Here is a 24,062-nt window from a genome sequence, read left to right as displayed (position 1 = left end):
AAAGGATGCGTCCTGGATGTAGCTGGTCCCTGGGGGGGCTATATAACACTGCTACAAAGCAGCTGATCGGTAAACAATCGTATTAACGGTTTGGTGATCAGGAAACACGTTTAACATATGAACATAATAGTTTACTACTTATATGTGGGCATTTTTCTGTATTTTAGTGCTATTTAAGAAATTGGTTGGTAGGTTGAGATTGATATGCAACACATTATAATTTTTCCCATCCAAATTAGAGGGAAACAGGATCCCTGATGCATTTTCTTACAAGTCCAATTTTCAGGAATGGATTACTGATGTTAAGCAGGAGATTCCTTTGCGAATCTGGACCAGCTATTTTATAAAGTCAGCAATCCTGCTAATGATACAGTCTTAAACTTAATACAGTCTTAAAGCATATGACTCACATATCTTTATGTGTTACATATTTAGAAATGTACCATTTCCAAAAATGCTGAAGTCAATAAATGAAATAGTAATCCTTTTTTTAAACATGGGAATTTGGGAGGAAAATTGAAATGTGTAGTTTCTTTTTATCTTCCCAAATTTATAGCTCTGAAGTCACTATTTAAAGTTTAAAACCAATCGGATATTATGTTTTTATTTGAACTGCATGTCAATCATGCTCAGTGTGTCACATTTTAAAGAGTTTTTAAAGGCAATGATAAAAAGTTCATTAGTCTTATTTTTCTTTCTTTTTTTTTTTTTTTTAAAGATTTTATTTATTTATTTTGACAGACACAGCGAGAGAGGGAACACAAGCAGGGGGAGTGGGATGCAGGGCTCGATCCCTGGACCCTGGGATCATGACCTGAGCCGAAGGCAGACACTTAACAACTGAGCCACCCAGGCGCCCCTAGTCTTATTTTTCAATGTTTGCATTTTTTATTATAAAATCAAGCTACAATTTATTACATTCTGCCATTAAAGGGTGGGAATGCTGCAACATAATTACTAGGTGTTGAAGGAGATTTTAGGGATAATTCTAAACAGCCTCATATGTAAATATTTCCAATTGAGAGTTATATGTTCAAAATACTTTATATAAATTCTTTTGTTTGCTAAGGAGAGAAAGGAAGGTAAATATAGTATAGAAGCTACTTCGTATGAAGCTACTTCAGGAATGGATTCATACACGTTACCGTATGAACCAATTATAGTAAAAGCATTCCCTTCCTCGTGAGATATAAATGCCTTTCTAGCCTGTGGGCATCTTTTTATTGCCAAAGGTGGTTTAAATTTAACACCACAAAAATTCACTTATGATTTCTACCTATTATGAAAATATGCTAATGAATCCAAATATATTTTAATATTCCCAATTCAGATATGCTTAAGTGTTTTCCATTACCTAAAAGAATGCATTTTCTTTCAGCTCCTGTAGGTCTCCAAGGTTACAGGACCTTGAAGCATGTAGAGCTCAGTGTGGTACAAACCTGTATTTCTCGGGTTGAGTTGCATGCACACCTTCCTGGAACAGGGCGGAGGTGTTACACTGACAAAATGGAATAATAGTGGTCTTTCTCTAGGAAAAAACAAGCTGATGGAATTTCACGTTTTTGTTCTGAAATTTTCCTTAAATTCTAGAGAGAGCACCATTATTTTTATAAGCAGGTATTAGGCAGATAACATGTATGAATAGGAATAAAGGAATAACTTGCAAACACACAGTCATTTGACTTCTTTGGCTGCTTTGTTCTTTGAACATTTGTAGTCCTAGTCATGGTTTTATATTTTATTTGATAACCTACGAAATAAAATAAATTGAACATTAACAGCAATTTAAACTTAGAATAACTAAACGTAAAATTTTGTCTGAAATTATAGTTTATATGATAAAATTTAAAATATCAGTATTTCATAATGTTCTGCTGAGAGCATTTTGACTTTGAGACACTACTTGACCTTCAGTATGGGAAGAGATTACATTTCGAAGAAGAAGATGGGAGCTCTGCTGCTTATTTCTTTTCTCATCTTACACAGTTCAGATCACTTTACTGGGACACAGATTCCTCATCTGGTGAATGAGAGAGGAAATTAGATTTTTATCTTCGAAGTTTTTGTTTGTTTTTAATAGCTTAACATTTCAGTGATACTTTTTTTTTGTACTATGTATTTAAAGAGACTGACAAATCCCTCAATTTATTCTAATCTCTGTTGGAATAAATTGATAGTACTAAAGTGTGTTCTGATACATTGAGCTCTTCTTCAAGAGGCCAAGAAATCAGTGCACCGGCTGTGAGACAAATTCAGTGTGAAGCTTTTTTTTTTTTTTTTTTAGTTAAAATTTTTTCTAGCTGGTAGACCCAATTTATCCCTGGCAAATCTTTTATTAAAATACTTATGAAAACAGAGGGGAAAACTTTATAATCATTACCAAAACTTAAGGGTGACGGGCAGCTTAATGGCAGAATCTGGGATGCAGTAAGACTAGGAAAGAACCAGCTAATCTTCTGCTCATGGTAGAGTATGTTGAGACCTACATTTTAAACACCTAGAACTTGGCGGCTATCCCTCTCTACCCTTGGGGTTCCGTTCTGTGAGGGAAGCAGAGTACTCTGTTCCCTATTCCTATACACGTCACCGTCTTTCTTCATTCTGGAAAACAGCTGGTCCACAGGTAGAGGAGGGACGGAGGCCGAATAGGGAGGCAGAGTTTCTGCCAGTCAAACAACGTAGGCAGCCAGAGAGATAACATTGGTGCTGGTAGCAGTGATATTGGGAATTGAAATTTTTTTAATGTCATCCTAAGGTGGTAGCAATAGAAGCAAAAAGACATCCCAAGAGAGAAGAGTTACACTGGGTGAAAGCGTTAAGAGAAACATTCAAATGAATTGAGCCCTGTGTGTACCAGCCTGCCTCCAGCTGGTGGGAATTTTTATTTACACAATCTTTCTGGAAGAAAAATTGGTAGTGTGTATCAGAAGCTTTAAAGAAGTAGATCCTTTGCCTTAGAAATTCTACTTGTAGGAATTTATCATGAGAACATAAACAGATGCAGCTTAAAAGGCGGTGTGTTTAGCATGAACCTTTAAATTTTTATTCATTCCATTGTAATTAACATACAGTGTATATTAGTTTCAGGTGTGCAAGATAGTGATTCAACAATTCTATACATTGCTCAGTGCTCATTGTGTCAAGTGGACTCTTCATCCCCTTCACCTATGTCACCCATCCCCCCACCCCTCCTCCTCTCTGGTAATCATCAGTTTGCTCTCTAGAGTTCAGAGTCTGTTTCTTGGTTTGCCTCTCTCTCTCCTTTTTTGCCTTTGTTCATTTGTTTGGTTTCTTAAATTCCGCATATGAGTGAAATCATATGGTATTTGTTTTTCTCTGACTGACTTATTTTGCTTAGCATTATACTCTAGCTCCATCCATGTCATTGCAAATGGCAAGATTTCGTTCTTTTTTATGACTGAATAATATTCCATTGTATAACATGAACCTCTTTCTTATATATATTTTATATGACTAAAAATTTCTGGAAGGAAGAATGTTTATGTACCAATAGACTTTATGAATTGAGGTGATTTAATTTTTTCTCCTTTTTATTACTTATATTTACCCAATTTGATTATATTTACTGTAATGAACATGTAGTACTTATTTATAAACCCAAAGTCAACAGGAGCCTCAAAGAGATCTCTGAATCCCAGTTCTCTCATAGCGTATGTAGTTCTCCCAAAAGCAGAAGTCCATTTTACTCTGCTACTGAAATTGCATTGTGCTTCCTGTTTCCATGATATAATTCAGTTCATTGAATGTTTATTGAGTGAATATAAATACTGTTAACTTCTCTTAAAATATTTCTATTAATAAGTTTATATATTATTTTGGTAGATTTAAGTCCAGGGTATAATAATATAAGAAAATCTCATCTTAAACTTCTCACTCATTTTGCAAAAACCTAATAATTTACAACATCTTAAGAGGAAAATATATCTTGGGGAAAGAAATTAATCAACTTTTTATTTGATTTTCTCTCTCATGTTTTCCTGGATGTTGACTTTCATTCCCTAAATACCTTCCTTTTATTCCCTAAAGTCCTTCATGTGTATCAGGAACTTCTAGTGTATTAGAAGGCATCCTTTAAACATTAAGGTCAATTTTAAGGTGAAATTTCATTGTACTTAAAAAATTGTTTATGTTAACTGTATCATTTTTAATGGATTGCATAAACTTGTACCCTGTCTATTTTGTGATCGTCTCCTCAACAACTTTAGTAACATGAATGTGGAGTTTTATGTTCCTCTTCTTCAGTTATTTTTGCATGATTGTTTCTCTGGAATTTTAAGTTCAAACGTTTAAACTCTACTCATACTGTGAAGATATATAATAATTTTTCCTCTGCAGTTGTTTTTTGTATTGATTTAGTTAGTAAAGTTAAAATCACGTGTTATTTTGGGCGCCTGGGTGGCTCAGTTGGTTAAGCGACTGCCTTCGGCTCAGATCATGATCCTGGAGTCCCGGGATCGAGTCCCACATCGGGCTCCCAGCTCAGCGGCGAGCCTGCTTCTCCCTCTGACCTTCTCCCCTCTCATGCTGTTTCTCTCTCTCGCTCTCTAATAACATAAATAAATAAAATCTTTAAAAAAAAAAAATAACGTGTTATTTTTACATGTCAGTTATTTATTTATTTGAGAGAGAGAGCGCGCACAAGCAGGGGGAAGGCAGAGGGGGAGGGAGAAGCAGATTCCCGCTGAGTGGGGAACCAGACGCGGGGCTCGATCCCAGAACCCTGAGATCATGACCAGAGCCCAAGGCAGAAGCTTAACTGACTGAGCCACCCAGGCGCCCCACATGTCAGTTATTAAAAAAGGTCTCTCTCAGAAAGAAGATATGATCTCTTTTTTTATTGCCCGTATGGTCAGTTGATCTGGAATGTCTGTTGATGACGTGTTGGCTGAAGGCTGAGTTTTTATTTCAGTTGAGTCATTAAGCACTTATAGCAAATATATCAGAAATTTTATTTTATCTATTTTAGAGAGAAAGAGGGAGCAAGGGGAGGAGCAGAGGGCGAGGGTTTCCAACTCCCCACTGAGCATGGAGGCCGAATGGGAGCTGGATCCCGCGACCCTGAGATCATGACCTGAGTGGAAACCAGAGTTGGAGCTTAACCGGCTGAGCCACCCAGGGGCCCCAGAAACTTTAATTTTAAAAGAAACCAAACCTTTGGTTTTTTTCCACACCTACAGAAGAGCACTATTAAGTAGTTGGAAGTTTATCTCTGAGTGACATGTGAACATTCTGAAGAAGGAATTGAGCATATTTTCCAGGTAGAAGAAAGCACCATTGCTCCCAAGCAAGTAAACATACAATAGTTTGTTTACTTGTCGTCAGCATTTCCCCCACCACAGTCTATCTTGGACAGAATTTTCAAGCCCAGCCAACTTTAGGATTGATTTATAGCAAAGAATGGTTATGTTCTGATAGTTAAGAAAGGATGTGGAGAGAGAAAAATCTGCTAACTTTGTCCTTCCATCTTTTTCTAGACCTAATAAATTGATTTTTATTCTGATTCTGTCCATTTAATTTTTGTTACATGCTTCTCAACTATGCTCTTTCCTTGTTACTTTTAGGCATAGAACTTCCTAAATATTTAGCCTCAGCAAGAACACTCAGGCTTTTCATGTTCTTTGGTATTAGCGGCTGTAAGACATTGAATTTCTGGCAGTGGAATTCTACAGACAGAATTTGACCCCTTGCACCATGTCCCTGAATAAAGAAGCTTTGCTTCTGAGCATGTGCATCTCGACAAGGACCTTCAACTCTTGTTCTTTGTAGACCCAGCATCTTTTATATCTATGTATGTTGGGAATTATCAGTCAGATATCACCTGTAGGTTCTTTATTTTCTACATCTGTCTTCCCACATGATCATAAATGTTGATTATAAATTAAGCAGCATTATTCACGTTACATTTTATGGGCTCATAGTTGGATTTAGTAAGGCAAGAGTGTGGAAGAGAGATGGATCATCAACCTTTCTTCGTATGAGGTTCTTTTAACCTACTGTATCTTCATGTATTCCTGATAAAACTATTGTCAGTGTGATTTATTTTCTGTTGGAGCTCATATGAAACTCTTTTAGAGCTGAAATTGATAGGAATAATTAGCTTAAAAAGCCAAACAACCAAATATGATCTGATTTGTGAATTATCACAATAAAAATAATTTGGAAAAATTACACGGTAAATTGTTAGATGTGCCTTAGTGTACAAATTGTAATTTTCTAGAAAAATATACTTCTTAGAAAACCTCATCTTATACATATAAAATTGTAATTTTCTAGAAAAAATTACTTCTTAGAAGACCTGAGTTTAGCCACTGGAATAGACCATGAGGCCAGATTCGAGAGTAGAGTAATTTGTGGTATGAATTTGGTAAGTAAAGTTGTGGAAATTCAGATCCCATTTGATCATGGAGAAGCATATTTTTCCCCAGCTATTAACCAATGTCAACTGCCTGAAATTTATCAATTTCAAGGCTCTCCTCATTTGTTGCCAGTAACTCTCCCTCCTACAGAACAAATGACTCACAAGCTCAAGCTAAATAAAGTACTCTGTAAAGATTTTCTGCCTCTAGGACTGCTCAAAGTCAGCTTTGATTAGTGGGTGCTGATTCTTGCCAACTGGTTCACCCTTAATAACTCCATGGGTAGGGCCTGTCAAACCAGACTCAGATGTAGACTCTCCTGTTTTTTTGTTTTGTTTTGTTTTGTTTTGTTTTGAAGACTGCCCTTTTCAGACATTCCATCTGAAATCTGTTAAGAACAGCATAAGACCGGTCACAGATTTACTGCTTTTTCCTGGGCATTTGACTATGGGAAATGGAACCAGCAATGACCTAAACTTAGCATGCTCAGTAAACACCCTTTCCTTGCTCCAAGTTCTGTAAGAACTTAAGTCTTAGTATGTGTTCCAAGCTGACTCTAGGAATGTTCTTGTAGTAAATCAGGTAATTTTCAGCAAGGGTAAATCAGATTGTTTTGCACTTCTTTTTATTTTTAAAAATTCTTATTTTTTCACCCATTAAAATCTTGATGAGCATATGCCTCTTCTCAGTCAACTGTTACCTGACCCTTTGCTGGACTGAAGGGAGAGATTAAAATCTTCTATAACAGTGCTGATTGTATGGATTTTTTTTTTTTTTTTTTGACAGGTTCCCTCACTATCTGGTACTTCTGCTCTCTAATTTTTATCTGAAAGAACTGCTTAATATTTATTGCTTTAACATCAGAATAATCATGTTTGCCAGACAAGGAGCAATATTCAATTTGCTTATCTTTAAAAGACCTATGAATCAGATAACTTATCTATTTCATCTTGAAGGGTTTCCTTAAAGCTGTCTGCTTAAAACAGATATCCTTCAGAGACTTTAGAAAATGGCTAATGTGAAATCCAATTTGAACAATTATTGTGGCCTCTCTGTGGCAGGTCTGCGTGCACTTTTCTTCCAAAGTACCCCAATGATGAAGGAGCATGAATATGCACCCCCTAAAGCCTTCCGGGTAGGCACTTGACATCAAGGATCGCCCCCCCCACCCCCAGCTGGGGATACCTTAAACTCATGTGAATTTTACACTCAGTGCAGAATATAGCTGTGATTGTTTTAACATAAAATGCTTTAAATTGTGTAACATCAAACAGTAAAATAGATGCTAAAAGATTTGCAGTGTTTGTCCTTTGTCATTATGTATCTTCTTACATGCTGCATATAACTCCTGGGGGTATTCATCCACCAGTTTGAGAAGTATAAATCAGAGTTCATTGGTTGCTTAAATGACTCTGTTTAATGAGACCAGAAGTGTTTTGTAGGAAAATTATGGTATTCTTTCAGCCCACTTCGTAAGCAGTTACATGGCCTTTTTCTTGGGGAGTAGCTGTTGCTTATCAGTCTTGCCTTCTGCTCATTTGACTGTCAGAGCATACAGTTCTGCTTTTAATTAGAAATAGAGAATTTCTGTGTTTCAGGTTCTATCCAGAAAATGTGTTATCTGGATCTTTCGGTTGTCAAGTTCTTATCAAAATCTCAGTAACAAGCAATATTAATGGTGGGCTGCCTGAAAGATAAATAATTCATCCATTACTCAAAATAAGCCATATCCTTTTTTGGGTATGGGCTATACGAGGATCTGTTGAAAAAAATGCCTGCGTGTACCCATGGGCCCAATATTTCACCTACAAGTTCAGGAGACTCAGGATCCTTTAAACCATTCATGAATTTCCAGTAAGTTAATCACTTATTCAATAAATATTTATCGAGTACCTACTCAAATACTTACTGAGTGGCCATGGGCTAGACACCATGCTGGTGAAGGGATTTTTATTTATTGTGAATTGCTGTAAACTTCCATCAAATCTTTTTTTTTCCTTTTTGGTGAAATTAATGAAGTAAGATATAGATAGGTCAAATTTCTATGAGAAGGTTGCAATATATAACAATTCATATTTTTAAAGTAACTATGGAGACTTATTTCTTTAGTGTTTTTCATAAATATCTGTGACTGCATTTCAGCCTCCCTCTCCGCCATCAGTTTCAACCAGTTTGGTAGAAATTTTAAACAAGAAATGATTGTTAAGTCGACTTTCCATGTTTTAGAACTTAGCCTTTTCCTTAGAAGTCACTTCCTGAACCGGATCCACATGACTTCACACAGTGTTTGAGATTGAATCTTTGTGGGATTTAACCTGTCTATTTTTCCTTTTTGTGATAGATCATATAGCTGGAGATCCTGTTTGGGCAGTTCGGTCCAAGCTTTGGAACTATCAGGTAGCCAGGTTTTACCTGGAGGGGCTGTAGCTTTAGCTTCTCAGCTTCTGTTGGTAGTGACCTCTTCTCCTCCCCCCACCCCTTCTCTGGCCCTCATTATTATTAACCACCTCTCTTCCTGAGCAACTGTTTAATGGTGAGGTGAATGAGAATCTTGTCTTAAACTGAACACCTCTCAAAGTGGTATGCATCCCCAAAAGTAGACCCTGAATTTTTCTGCAGCATGTAAGTGATGAGTTTTGTGGATGTTGGTTTCCCCCAACTCAGTGGGGCACTGACTTCACTGGTCATGGAAATGTCAGACCTTTCTTAGGGTATAGTTTTGTGCTTTTTCTTCTTATTGGTGTAATTTTTTTTAAGGGACTAGAAAGAGTTTTTAGGTCTCTTAGATTCTTTTTCTGATGATTTAAAAGTTAAATATGTTTATGCTTCCACCAACCAATTCATAAACTTGGGCCTCAAGTGAAGATTTTAATTTCCTTAGAATTTTTTAAGAATTTATGAATTCAAAGTACAGATTTGTTTTATTTTTACATTAAAATAGGAAAATCTTGAATTGTTTAAAAATAGTGGCACCAGACTGACCTAAATAGGAGCACTGGAAATTTTCACTTCAGAAACTCTCTGAATCCCTACGGTGGTCTGTGGATATGATGTCCCAATCTGGAAGGTCATCTTAGAAGTAGATTTAGTTCTAAGTTTAGGACCAGAAAGACTACTTCCTTCCTCCAGGCTTCTCACATTTTGCCCTAAGGCTTCGTTGAGTGAGGGCAGATATATTTTTCAGTTCCACAACTGTGGGGGACGTACAACCTTTGTGAGGCTTTACAATGTTAGTGCTCATGTAATGCCTTACAGATATTAGGCGTTCAATAAATATTGGAGTTGAGTGAGAGAGAGTGGATGAATTTGTACAGTAAATCCTCTAAACTAGGCCCTGGGTAATAAATAATACTATATACATAAGTAGAAATAAATCTTTTGCTTACTTCTAGTCAGATTATATCCAGAAAACTGTGTTTAAAGATAGGGAAAGTTCTGAAGTAAAGTGAAAGTAAAAATGAAGTATTTTCTTCTCATGAAGGGTGGTGATATTTTACCCACTTATTTATAAGCCTTTCAAATATTTAGAGATGCTCACTGATGCAAGTAATTCCTTGGGGGGAACCCCCAAACCCCAAAATTTATGGTAAGAAAAAGTCCTATAATTCACACTTGGATCTATGCAGGGATTTCGTTTAATATTTCACTTGTGCGTCAGGCATTTAATTAGCATGTTCTGTTTTTCATGGAGAAAACTGTGTGAGGTAGAATGGAACCTATCTTACCTTTTAAATACGTAATAGAGCTTTAAAGGAATGAACCGTATTGAGCTTAGGGCCCCGAAAATTCTCATAGGGATGAAATTGTGGCCAATAACTTAAAACCTTGAGGGGAGACTAAGGTTGCGGGCCTTCAGTTGGAGCTGTGTATGACAGTTTCTGCATTTGCTGAACGAAAGCAGGAAAGCACACTAAAGACAATCTACATGACATTTTACACATCTTCAGTAAGTGATAATGGAAACTGCCCTACTCCCTTCCATTTACTATGCCTTGTTAGGAACTTTCCCAGATTTCTGTCTCTCACAATTATAAATTTGTGTTGCTTTGTTGAGGATAAGGTATTTAATGATTTATTTTCTTTTTTCAAATTTTATTTAAAATCAATTAATTAACATATAGTGTATTATTAGTTTCAGAGGTAGAGTTTAGTGATTCATCAGTTGCATATAACACCCAGTGCTCAGCATATCACGTGCCCATCCCCCATTTACCCCATTCCCCCTGCCACCTCCCCTCCAGCAACCCTCAGTTTGTTTTCTAGAGTTGGGAGTCTCTTATGGTTTGTCTCCCTCTCTGACTCGTCTTATTTTATTTTTCTCTCCCTTCCCATATGTTCATCTGTTTTGTTTCTTAAATTTCACATATGAGTGAAATCATACGATATTTGTCTTTCTCTGACTGCTTTGTGAGGATAAAGTATTTATAAAGTAGCATTTTTTTCAGAGCCCCTCCCCTCCTTCATTTAAATGTTCTGTGTCCTTCTGCTTTTCTGATTCAGAGTGGACCTTAGTCTCCTGCCTTGCAGGTCCTGCCTGATCCTGGCCTTAGAGAAGCATGATTAGGATGATGACTAGAACATGGGTAGGTGCTCCCCTTCCGACCTGTGTATCAGCTCTGCTTCGTCCGCCTCTCCACGGATTTGCAGCGGTGGGTCTCACTGTGCTTCCTTCACAACAGATGCTCTTACCTGTGTCTCCGATCCCTTGCCTTCTGAGGACACCAGGCTGTGTTTACTTTCTGCCATTTCTCTTTCTCTTTTCTAAGATTTCGCTGTGACCACTTTTGCTATTTCTTTGCTCTCGGCTCTACTTCCCTTTTCTATCTCTGACCTCTCTTCTTTTATGAATTTTCTCAATAGGAGGAGGTCATGATTTGTAAAGCTGAAATTCGTATTAAAATTCAGGCAGAAAGGTATATGGAAATAATTCACATACAGTTGAATTTGAGGCAAGGGATCCCAAGGTAGAGGAGCGATCCCTGTATAGATGTCTCATCATCTCGTTTTTCCATTCTTCCCTTTACTGTGATTGAAAGCTAGATTTTATGGGATGAATTATTCGTAGCTTGGCTTTAAAAAGACGGTATTTGATAATATCGGTACAGAAATGACAGGCCATTTCACATTTTAAAACCCTGAATCTCCATTAACTCACTCTTTCGAAGTTGGTAATATAATTGATATTCTTGTTCAGGGCCTGGTGGTCCTGTGCTTCCCAAACGGACTTTCAAAGAAAGATAGAAATAGTTTTAGTACAGTGTTAATGTTATATATTTTATTAGGTCTTATTTTTTACATACGATATTTTGTGAAGTAAGATCGAATTCTGGTCTGGGAGGCAGGAAAGATGGGTTTCAGTCACACTCAAGTGGCTCTTATATAAAATTCATATATCCTTTTCCTCTAATACTTGAAACAGCTACTTTCATTTAAATTTTTATTCCGTGCGTTTTTCTTGGTGCCCTTTAAACGTTTCTTAAAGTTTCCAAATGAACAGCCCTCAAGGATGAAAATGAAAGGCACGTATTTCTTAATGTATTAAGACAAATATTTTAAAATAGCTTTTGAAGCGATTTTCTTTAAATTGGATCTTCTTTTTCCACTGACCTCTATTACAATCTCTGAAATGTGTTCCCGTGAGTAAAATTTGATCCTAATTCGAGCTGCTAGACTATCCTCCCTACCTGACCAGGAGTACCTTGTTTTCTTCTCTGTAAAAAAATGCTGACAGACGAGCCGAATAGTTTGTGTTGATGAACAGTTGCTGTGCCAGCTGTACAATTTCCCTGTCCTAGCTGCAGGAGAAAAGCACCCAGTCTTTACTTATATTCCTTCTTCAGTCCCATTGGAATATACATTTATTATGTGTTCTTTGAAGCCATAAGGCCAGCCACAGCAGAATTTCAGGAGAATGCCATCAGCTGGCCTTCTGGTAGCGCTACCCTGAATTTACTGCCTGCTTTTAAAATTCTTCCTTGCCAAACTTTCAGTGAATGACTCTTCATGTAATTGGGCACAGCTGTAGTTTATTTTATTTGCCAAAAATAATTACCACCACCCACTAAAATGTCGATTAAGATCCACTCGATGTTTATGACTTTTTTGCTAAGGTTTTGAAAATGTGCCTAAAGTGAGGCTTCTCCAGTAAGAGTCATGTCAGTTCCTTGAATTACTGAATTACAGATCCCTGTTCTTATGAAAGGCTGCTATTTAAACCGGTCTTCCATCAAAATATAGAATGAAGAATCAATTATGATTCCAATTTATTTCACCTATAGAATTTAACTTTTTAATGTGAAGTACCAACTTGTTAGGACTCTAATTTTTCACTTATTAAATAAAAAGAAAAAGAAAATTTGTCCGTTGTATGGTTGTAACCATATACAGGGCAAAAAACAAACAAAAAAGAAATAGCCCATTAATTTAAAAGACATCTTTTCTAACCTGTATTGAATTCCAGAGGTCCTCACTCAGGTTTTAAACTGTCTGCAAATACAGGTGCTTACAGTGCAGATGATGCCAAGAATTTGTCTTAACCAATGCAGAGGCCCAGGGTGGGCCCCTGAGAGGATTGTTTGTTTGTTTGTTTTTTGTTTGTTTTACTTATTTCTTGTTTGGCCAGTAAGATGTTTTAATATAATTACACAAACCTTCCTTAGAATGGTAATTCTCAAAGAGATACTTTCATGGGGTCCAGGAAGTCTTCTTTCTTTCCAAGTGCATATCTGTGTGACCCTGGGTTTTAATATACTCCAGCCAAACAGTGGATCACAACAGCCTGAATGCAGAAGCAGATAGGAGAACCCAGCTGTCCACTCTTAATTCAAAAATTAAAAGAGATTTTCAAAAACATGAGATAATGCCTCTCTTTTCACTATATTTTTTTGTTTTTTAATATAGCTGTTTTTTAACAAAAGCATGCTATTTATGTTAACATGCAAAACATAATTTTATTTATTTATTTTTAAAAAGCTTTTATTTATTTAGAGAGAGAGCCCAAGCAGGGGGGAGGATCAGAGGGAAAGGGAGAAGCAGACTTCCCCCTGAGCAGGGAGCCCAACATGGGGGCTCGATCCTGGGACCCTGGGATCATGACATGAGCAGAAGGCAGCCGTTTAACTGACTGAGCCACCCAGGCGCCCCCAAAACATGATTTTAGATGAATTAATAAATATATTTTAAATTTCTCAGTTTTGATTTCTAATATGATAAAACACCAGTAGGTATAATTGACATAAATAAAAGCCCTTTGAGGTCCTCAGTATTTTCAAGAGTGTAAAGAGGTCTTGAGATCACAAAGTTTAAGGACTGCTGCCTTAGAGAATGGCTTCTGTACCAGAATATCAGTTTAACTTACAGTTTTTAATTACAAAAGGGTCATCAATGGAAAAGAATAGCGCTGTGTCTTATTTGGGTAGAAGTAAAATAGGCAGGGAAGATGGGGCCCATCCTGAATGGCGTTCGTTACCTGAACGGCAAGAGATGCGGACTCACTCAGCACGTAGGTACACGTCCAGGTTGGGAATGATGCCACAGGAACCACGTAACACAGGACTGCTGACAGTCTCTCCGACCTTGTTATTATTCTAAATTGAAGGGGGCGCCTCTTCCCACATCTTGTAAGCCAGTCTTTGTTTTTTAAAACCTTCTATGCAGTGGTGTGAAGAAATCTCCGCTTTGACCAGCTCCCACCGAACTGCATGGGATAGGAAATGAGCGCGTGAACTTCCAAGATGATTGTAATGAAGTCTGTGTAAAGGATGCACTACAGTTTCGTTGTTGTCATTATTAAGATTGTGCCTAGGAAACATAACTGGCTGATGAAAAATAAAATCTTTGCAGTTTTTAATCATAATAACCACTTACGTTATTAGAGTGCTTTGAAGTACTCCGGTGGATGAAATGAATGAAAAGTAACTTTAAGTGTTCCAAGAAGGTACTCACTCAAGTCATGTTGTGAACCTAATAAAGTGACTCTGTAGGATAAAGTGAATATAATTGGATTGGGTCACATGTTTTGTGCAGTGTTCATGTTCAGTGTGTCATCACAAAATGCTTGATACATATTTTATACAATCATCTGGCTCCAAGTACAATACTTACCTAATCCATTACTTTGGTAACCATTTGAGTGTTTCCATTATAAGGCAATGAATTATCATTCATTCAGCTTCATTCAGACTGAGGCTGTTGCACATATTCAAAACCAGAAAGTATCTGTGCTCTGTAACCTATTATTAGAAATCTTTGGTGCTGTTTGGCATGGAAAAAACCTAGACGAAATCACCATTCCCTAGAATAAGCTATGAAAGTCACCAAAGTTCTCATTGAGTCTGGGCGTCGAAAAGAAAGTAGATGATGCTCAGTCGTGTTTCTGTGTGGTGTGTTTGATTTGGGGGGAAAAAGAGGAGAGATTAATGAAAATATGTTAAATCCATGTTGAAACAGAACCAGAGTCAGATGAAAAAAATCATCAAAAAAGTTTACAAAATGAATTACTGATATAGGGTTGAGAAAAGTCTAGAAGAGGTAGAAACAGTGAGGCCTGTCCTGTCAGCACAGCGGTCTAGCTTTGCCGGTTAGGGGCCCTATGATGGGAGGGAGAAGGACAAGTTGAGGAAATGCCCTCGGAAGTACATGAGGGTTAGTGATTCTAGTAAGAAAAATGGAAACTAATAATATAAGAATGCTAACATTATGTGTAAGATTTTTGGTCTTTTATTATTTTTTAAAGAAAGGCTCTTTTTTTTAAGATTTTTTAAATTTATTCATTTGAGAGAGAGAGCGTGCAAGTGCGAGAGCACAAGTGGGGGGAGGGGCAGAGGGAGAGGAGGAAGCAGACTCCCTGCTGAGTGGGGAGCCTGACGGGGGGCTCCATCCCAGGACCCTGGGATCCCAACCTGAGGGTAAGGTAGCCGCTAAACCAACTGAGCCACCCAGGCAGTCCAGAATTTTGGTCTTTTAAAAGACATCCCAAAGCTTCAGTTGAATTATGCCTAAAAACATTATGTATTGTTAGTTTTTAGAGTTGGGGAAAATGAAGTATGCAAAGCTTAAGGAACTCATATAAAGCCCCACACTAGTGAGTGATGCAAATAACCCTGATGATACATGGTCTTAACTCATTTCGTCTTCATAGCTGCTCTAAGAACTTAGTACAGTTATCCCCAGCTCACAGATGGGGAAGCTAATTGTGGGAGAAGTTGAGTAACTTGTCCAAGACTGCACAGATAATAAGTGCCAGAGCTGGGATTTTAAACTAGATTGTCTGAGTCTGTGCCCTTAACCAGTATGTTCTCCATCCTGTGTGTTGTTTCTGTTATTTTCGGATGGACCATCTTAACTTAGATTTTAAAAATAATCCAATAGTGTGCAAACATTTGCAGTGGTGCCTAAGATCCTAGCAGTGGCCCAGGAAGGTGACAGCGAATCTTCCTTAGTGCTAGGCTTTTGTGTTTGTTCCATTCCTATCTTCGAAGTCAAATCATTTTTAGTCAGTCCCTAGAAACAGTAACCTGTGTCAGGGCACTTATTAATTAGTATTGAGGGGTTGTTCTCTCATTAGAAGCACATAATAACGATAAAGATTGCTCTAGCATTCTTTGGATAGCAGGATTTGGCTAGTATGTTTCTGCACGTATTTGAGGAGTTGGGATAAACGGGCAAAAATCAGTTCCTGTGGTCCATTGTGAGTATTGGTCTGTGCAGCAAAAAGTGAATCCAGCATGGTGGTTGACCTGCCTATAATATTCATATGGAATGGATTTGGTCATCAAATTACTGTTACTTAGAAAATACCCATATGGGAATCAACTTAAGTTTGTTAACTATGGCACTTTTTACTTTCCTTGAATGACTTCTCTGGAAATCAGAAGCCTTGTGTTCCGTTTCTAGCACCATCATCAATGTTACCTTTGGTAAACCATTTAAACACGCTAAACGTATGTTCCGTTTGGCAGTGGGGATGCCATATGCTCTCATGCTGCCTCAGTGCAATTTTGCAAAAGTGAAATTGAGTTTTGAAAAAGAATATGTAAAATGATTCTATCGCTTATTAAGTAGAATGTATTGTATGCTTCATAAATCTAAGATAATAAAAGAACAGATGATAGTGTGGAACTTAAAAAAAAGACCTCTTTAGTTTTATAGGATCCAGAATTCAGCTTAATTTTGCCTTAAAACATTAACATCTAGTGCTTTTTAAAAATCAGCCAAGTATCTTTGGACATTTAAATTCTTTTTCTGTTCAGAAATGTCATTAACTTGAAATATAAAGATGCTTTCTAAGGAAACTGGTTTGCCTAGCCAGATCTTTTAATGTAGTTATTTTGCGATCTGAGCTGTAAAACCCAAACATTGAGGCTGCTCTCCACAATGCCTTGTTGCCCAGACAGTGATGTCATGTTTTAAGCATGTTTGGTTTGCAAAGGTCCTGCTTTTGATCCTTCAGTTGCCACTTTTTTTATGCAGCTCCTCCTGAATTACAAAGGTACTGAAAGTGATTTGCTTCATTAAGGTCTGTTGCTGACACTGTTGTATTTCATTCCTCATTCTTCTCTTCGCCTCCTTCATTAAGACCTTATTCAAATTTGGATCATGGTTCTACTGCGACATCCATGCCATTATCATCTAAATAGCAATTACATATTCAAAAACAACAGCTTCTCCTTAACTGTCTGTAACTTAACATTTTACATAGATTCAAGTGGGAATTAAGGGTAAAATGAATCTTTTCTTCGTGATTTACAACCCTCCCTTTCACCCTTGATTTACTAGTTAATGTTGAATAAGCTACTTGTCGACGAAGGAAGACAAAATTATTGATTGCTCAGCTTTAGTTTGTTGAGGTATATATATATTATAAATTGTTTCTGTCCCGAGCAGTTACCCAAGTGACAGTGACCCTGATTTAATCACCCACATATTTGTTAGACAGCATTTACCATTTGGGATATAATGGGACCAGGTTTAACACTCTATTAAGAAATTGTTATCTTTTATAAACCTGCAGGCTTTATAACTTGAAACATTTAAAGGAAACCTTTTAAAGTGAGTCAATGTATTTGTCCTTTGTAGAACTCAAAAGTAGATGCAAATTCTAATTATATAATGAAAAACTTTTCTATGTTTTGGCCATCTTAAAATTATATTTTACAATCAGTACACAGTAAGCTAATTTGACTGAAATGAGCAACTATGGAGGCAAAGTGTTTCAACAGATACAGTGGGCATAAATATTAGGACTTTTTTTGCTGTTAAATGTGGTCAAAGGAAGATTAGTGCAAAATATCAAATACACATGTGTATATTGTGTAATACAAATATAGGCAGTTATATTGTATAGATTTCTTTTAAGAATTTCTTAACCAACCAAGAGAGACAGAGAGAGAGAATAGGAGGGAGGGAGGTAAAGGCAAGAGAGGGGAAGAGAAAGAGAGTCCTAACCTCAAAAATGCTAATTAACTCTTCAATACCCAGTCTTTTGGCACCTTGCATAATTTCTCACATATTTACAAATTTCTTGTCATGGCTAAGGAATTTTCTTTCTTGTTTGAAATGAAATTCCATTTTTTTTGTTTCTCTAGCCATATTCTCAAATGTGTCAGAATTATGTTTGTGTGAATAATTATATAACGCTTCCCATGTAGATTTAAGTGAGGTTAATTTTTGTAGATGTGAACAGTAGAAAGTTGTTCAGTTGTGGATCTTCACCTGTGAGAGTCAGGAAGACTCATCCTTTGTCATCTCACCACCTTTTGTGAAGATAAGCCCTGAGGATAAGGTGGAGAGGCCAGATGTTGGTATTCATTTCAAAAAGCACCAACCAAGGAGGGTAGAACGCTGTAAAACAAAGCAGAAGGAACTCTGGAGAGAAGGTGGACCATTGGGAGTCAGACACTGAGCCTGCAAGGACAAAGTGAGGCTTATGGGTTGACTAGGGTTTGCTTAGAAATCATCTGTCCAAACAGGGGTCTATTGATGTGTCCCTGTATTACACTTTGTAATGTTGTCTTGTGACTAGCTGGGGGTAAGGTCATTTAAGTGATAGATCTTACCAGATATTATTTTTACCTCTTGCTTATGCTGTCTTAGTCCCTTTGGGCTGCTATCACAGAAATACCACAAATCAGGTGTGGTGGTGTTCTTCTTCCTCTTCCTCCTCCTCCTCCTCTTCTTTCTTCTTTCTTTTTCTTCTCCACCTCCTTTGCCTCCTTTTCCTTCTTCTTCTTTTCTACAAATGTCCAATAACAGTGTTGCCTTTAATGGTAAAACAAAACATAGAAAATGCCCCAGATGTCCATCATCAGAATAGATACATAATCTATGGTATATTCATATAATGCAATGTCCTATAAAAATGAAACAACTCAAGGTACATGCAGCGATATGGATGAATCCCAGATATACGATGTTGAATGAGAAAGGCAAATTGCTCAAGAATGTTGTATATACATCGTCATTGTGATTCCATTAATATATGGTTCTAAAACATCTAAAGCTAAACTAGGGATATAAACAAATATGGTAGCAGTATTAAAAAAGAGAATGAGAAACACAGAATTTGGAGAGAATTTACCTCTGAAGTGGGGGTGAGGGGAGAGTGAGATGGGCAACTTCAAGGTTAAGTAAATTCTTTTTCTTGATGGATTTTCCTATGTTGTCATTCTGAAAATGTTTTCTTTTTAAAGATTACATTTTGTGTTTGTTGTTAGTATAAAAACGTGTAGTTGATTTTTGTACCAACCATCTTGATAAAGTTTTTATTTCTAGTAATTCATCTTTAGATTCTTCTGGATTTTCTAAGTAGGTAATCATGAACACTGAATAATGAGGTTTGTTTCTTTGCAGTCGTTATGGCTTTTGTTTTTTATTCTCATTGTGTTATCTAAGGTCTTGTCTAGTATGTTGAAATGTGAAAACAAGCATCTTTTTTCCATTTTTGATTGTGAAGAGAATGCTTATAATGTTTGCAATTAGTTTAACTAGTAAATACAATATATACTGTTTACCAGGTTACTCTGATTTGTTATAAGGGTTTTTTAAATATAAATTGGCAGTGAGTGTTATTAAATGCCTTTTTTTATTATTATTATGTTAATCACCATACATTACATCATTAGTTTTTGATGTAGTGTTCCATGATTCATGGTTTGCATATAACACCCAGTGCTCCATGCAGAACGTGCCCTCCTTAATACCCATCACCAGGCTAACCCATCCTCCCATCCCCCTCCCCTCTAGAACCCTCAGTTTGTTTTTCAGAGTCCATAGCCTCTCATGGTTCGTCTCCCCCTCTGAATTAAATGCCTTTTTTAGATCTCTTCATCAAGTAATTTTTTGCATTTAATCCTTAATGTGTAAACAACTTTGCATTCCTGAAGTAAAGTCAAAGTATATTTTATTTTTGATATTTTAAAAATAAATTACTGGATTCATTTAGCTTATATTTGGCTTGAGATTTTGTAACACATTTTTATGAGTGAAATTTGTAATTTTCCATTCTTGTGCTATCTGAAAAGTTTGGTTCAGGGTTATATTAGACTCATTAAATGAAGTGGGAAGTATTCTTTATTTTTAAAACAATTTGTTGGAAAAATTTGTATAAGACTTGATTTTAATAGAATTCACTTATAAAATTATCTGGGCCTGGTGTTTCTTTAGTAGGTAGCTTTTAAACTATTGAATGAATTTATTAATAATTACTGACTGGTCTGTGGAGTCAATATGTAAGTTATAGTTTCATAAGAGATGGCTCATTTAAAAAAAAAACTTCATAATTTATTGCCAGAGAGTTTTTTAGAATAACATCTTCTTTCTTTTTTGATCTCTAGGATTTTTGTTGTTATGTTGTATTTCTCTCACTAATATTGTTTGCTTATTTCTTTGTTATTTTTTGCTTAGTCTTTTTTTTGTTTAATCTTTTTGAAGATGGACTTTAGAATTTATTATTCCTCTCTGTTGCATTTTTATATCCTATTTCATTCTTTTTTGTTTCTACCTCCGTTTTTTTCCCATTTTCTTTGGGATTTATTTTGTTAGTCTCATTCTGACTTCTTAGGCTGGTTGGCTTACTTTTGGCTCATCAATTTTTAGCTTTTTAATATTCAATATAGTCATTAAAATGCTCTGCATTTCCCTTCAAATGCTAATTAGCAGCTTCCAACTTTAATTTGTATTATTTCCACTAGTTCTCAGTTTTGTATGTTTTTCAATTTCTATAGTTCATTGCTGTGTTATTTAAAAATATTTTAAGATTTCTGGGGGCTTCTGGGTGGCTCAGTCGGTTAAGTGTCTGCCTTCAGCTCAAGTCATGATCCCAGGGTCCTGGGATAGAGCCCCACATCAGGCTTCCCTGCCCTGTGGGGAGTCTGCTTCTCTCTGTTCCTCTGCCCCTCTCACTCTGCGCCTTTCCTAGCTCATGCTCTCTCTCTCTCACTCTCTCTCTCTCTCAAATAAAAAATGAAATCTTCAAAAAAGATATTTTAAGATTTCCAAGTATATGAGATATTTTGTTTTGGTTATCTTTTTGGTGAAGATTTTTAATTTAATGCATTGTGGTCAGAGAATGTGACCCAAATGATTATCTTTAAATGTGTTGAGATTTGATTCACAGCCCACCACCTGACATTTATAGAATATTTTGGGAGGAAAGGGATAATTTTTAAGTTCTATGAAGATAAATTCTATTTTGGTGGATTTTTTATATTCCACTTACCTTTTTAGTACTTTAGAGTATGGACAGCTTGGAAGAACTGCTGTTACAAAAGCTGTTTTAACAACTCAAGCTTTGTAAGTCCTGGGTGTGGTCTGTTTATTGTCTCCTATCTCATAAATCTCAAATATTTATTGTTTTTCTAAGAAAACCATTGTTCTGTTGTTATGAATGCTATTTTGAATTTGATTTTTATTTCTTTTATGCACTTGATTATTACCTTCTTGATTTATTTAATTGGATTTTAGATGACTCTATTGCTGGTTTTTAACATGTAGTTTAATATAGATATATATTTTACCTAGAATTAGTGGTGAAAGCATGTTGTATATAACATAGAGGACAAAAGGTAAATAGGTCAAAAAATGTAAAATTGATCTAAAATGTTTCATATTGGGACAGAATAAGAGAAGACAGTAATATTTGAGTTAAATTGGAAACATTTACATTTACTACTTTGGGGGGATGTTAATAGTTGGTAAAAAAGGAGTTTAAATTAAGTTTAAATTAAATTTGGGAAACGCTTGGCTTAAAATGGCTAAAGATGTTTGCAAGAAGTTCTTGGTCTTAAACCTATTACTATCTTGATAATATCTACCTGAGTTTATACTATTCAGCATTTTCCATACTGGCATAAAACTCCTTTTTTTTCATGGAGGATTTTGTAAAACTGAACATTCTACTGAACCCACATTTATTAAGACTACTTAGGATACCTTTCAGAAAGCTATCATTGTTGAAAATTTCAAAAAATCCTAAAATACAAATTTTAAGATCTTTATTGAAGAAGTCCTACATCATGAAATTAACTAATATATATTAATTAGTAAGAAAGCCTAATATTTCCCAGTGCTTTAAACATTTCAGAGCACAATGACGTATCTGATTTCATTCAGTCTTCCAAACAGCTGTGTACTCTTGTGAGCTGGGCTTTTTGAGTTTTTCTGGAATCATTAAAGCCTCAAGTTAAACGTGTCTATTCTGTGAATACTGTTAGAAATTCCATTCAGGAATTCTTAATTTTTGTTGCTAAAATTCTTTACATCTTCATTTTTGATTCATTGAAGTAATACATTAGATGAAGCTTTTGTTGTTAAAGAATAGTAACCCAATTAAATTAAAATGGAGAGGTTTTTACCAGTTTATGTTAGCATTTGTAGGTTCTTCTGTGCTGCTTACAGCTCTGTGGATAGTTAACAGTAGCTATTTTAGTTTGACTGATAGAGTTCTGATTGTCAGATTTCATTATTAATGAAAATACAATATTATCTATATCAAGATGGAAATATTGCATTTATTGTATATCTTATTGGAAAAATGAGTTTTGTTTCACTAAGTAAAAATTTCTATTTAAAAATTCTGTGGGGCGCCTGGGTGGCTAAGTTGGTTAAGTGTCTGATTCTTGGTTTCTGCTCAGGTCATGATCTCGGGGTCCTGGGATCCAGCCCAGTGTAGGGCTATTACACTCTCAATGCCAAGTCTGCTTTTTCTCTCCCTCCCCTCTGCTCCTCTCCCTGCTCACATCTGCTCTCTTTCTCTCTCTCTCAAATAAATAAAAATTTTAAAAATTAAACATTAAAAATCCTGTGATAGACTTTTATTATTTAATTACATATGCACCAATTTTTTTCCAAAACCTTTATTTAAAAATATAATGATACAAGAGTATCTTTGAAATAAGAATTGGAAGTATAGGATTGGTCCTTGACAAAGACTTGGAAAGTCAAATTTTATTTTTCTTTAATTTCCTCCAAAATACCTTTGCTTCCATTTCAGTGCCTCTTTTGTCCATTACTTTGGAAAAGAGGGGGCCCATGTTTTCCTCAAAGGATAGTATAGAAGGGAAGTCTTAATTGACCTCCACTCACGTGAGTTTGCAAATTGATCAATATTCTACTTTTCCGTGAAGCCATAAACATTGGCATTGTATAGGCCCTTCCATGGTGAGCAGACATGCTTATGCTCCTCCGGCAGAGTGGTGTCCTGTCCATGTGTCACACTTTTTGCTCCCAGACATGGGTGTTTGTTCCCGTAACTGCACAATTTAATTTCAAAACTATACGAGTATCGAAGAGGTAATTATTTCTACAAAAACATAGTTAAATGCTTTGAAAATAATCCATAGCTTAATTGCTAAAAAGGAAAAAAAAAAAGAGCTATCAATTTAGATATGGCTGAGATAACTTATAAAAAGAATCTAGGATTCTGCATCAGTCTGTTTTGCAAATATCTTTAAGTTCTCATCTGCTACAAAACAAATCGTAGGGCGCCTGGGTGGCTCAGTTGGTTAAGCGACTGCCTTCGGCTCAGGTCATGATCCTGGAGTCCCGGGATCGAGTCCCACATCGGGCTCCCTGCTCGGCAGGGAGTCTGCTTCTCCCTCTGACCCTCTCATGCTCTCTCTGTCTCATTCTCTCTCTCAAATAAATAAATAAAATATTTAAAAAAAAAAAAATCGTAGGTTGTGAACAATGAATTATGTGTTGGGCTTACTAAGAAAGGCTCAGAACTCTAATCAGGTGGCTTTTCTGCAAATATGGGCCTTGGCCCCAAATCTTCCCTGTGTGGGAATGTTAAAGCAAGAACAGATGGGTGGAAAGTTGGGGAAAAGTCAGCTGTTGGGTGTTGGGCGCTTGTAGGGAGAGATTGTCTTCTGATCAACCTGTTGCTCAAAAACTTACAAATGATTTGTCTTTTTATTGGTAATGACAGTTTTATTGCCGATCAGTTATGCCATGTAGTTGAAACAGTTCTCCAAAATGATGACATAGAAAAGCAAAGTATGGGGCAGTAAAGTACAAAAATTCAAAGAGTTATAGTAGCCACAGACAGCAATGCAACTAGAACTAACAAGCTATAGTTTGTGTTACAGGCAAATTCACAAATCCTAAAACTTTAGAATAATATACATTATATATCTTTTAGTGTTTTACCTAATGGACTCTCTAAATTATTTATAAAATCTTCCCCCA

General features: G+C 36.3%; 1 protein-coding gene and 1 long non-coding RNA gene across 6 annotated transcripts in view; one reads left to right on the top strand and one right to left on the bottom strand.

Moving 5' to 3' along the window:
• Window positions 1-24,062, top strand: part of UMAD1 (UBAP1-MVB12-associated (UMA) domain containing 1) — a 211,803-nt gene that overhangs the window by 40,675 nt on the left and 147,066 nt on the right. The gene's annotated exons all lie outside the window — the stretch shown is intronic.
• Window positions 13,544-19,407, bottom strand: LOC116631012. The gene is made up of 3 exons (XR_004299064.1): window positions 18,450-19,407; window positions 18,090-18,218; window positions 13,544-14,073 (listed from the first exon to the last, which is right to left on the bottom strand). It is a non-coding gene; the product is annotated as an uncharacterized LOC116631012 (long non-coding RNA).

This window comes from Phoca vitulina, unplaced genomic scaffold, assembly GCF_004348235.1.
Source record: "Phoca vitulina isolate PV1807 unplaced genomic scaffold, GSC_HSeal_1.0 scaffold4, whole genome shotgun sequence".
In the NCBI taxonomy this organism is placed as follows: Eukaryota; Metazoa; Chordata; class Mammalia; order Carnivora; family Phocidae; genus Phoca; species Phoca vitulina.
The sequence above is the reverse complement of the archived record's forward strand: the minus strand, read 5'-3'. Positions and strand labels throughout refer to the sequence as shown.